At 40.5% G+C, this 232-nt stretch overlaps 1 protein-coding gene across 1 annotated transcript in view; it reads right to left on the bottom strand.

The window, feature by feature from the left end:
* LOC108729088 (uncharacterized) overlaps window positions 1–232 on the bottom strand; it is a 30,481-nt gene that overhangs the window by 26,987 nt on the left and 3,262 nt on the right. The window lies entirely within an intron of this gene.

The raw sequence follows: 232 nt of genomic DNA on the forward strand, positions 1-232 counted from the left end.
TACAATAGGTGTTTTAAGACTTAAGCCGTAAGAAATTAACCAATTACAGTCGAATCCGAGGGGAATAATCGACTGTGATTCGCTTCGACCGGGTTAACCTCGGATCTACAATAGGGTTTTAAGCCTTAAGCCATAAGAAATGGGCGAATCACAGTCGATTATTCCCCTCGGATTCGACTGTGATTGGTCAATTCGCTTACTGCTTACGTTTTACTGCTTAAGTTTTTTTGTA

The sequence above is a fragment of the Mycetomoellerius zeteki genome, unplaced genomic scaffold (assembly GCF_001594055.1).
Source record: "Mycetomoellerius zeteki isolate Tzet28-1 unplaced genomic scaffold, Tzet1.0 scaffold70, whole genome shotgun sequence".
Taxonomy (NCBI): domain Eukaryota; kingdom Metazoa; phylum Arthropoda; class Insecta; order Hymenoptera; family Formicidae; genus Mycetomoellerius; species Mycetomoellerius zeteki.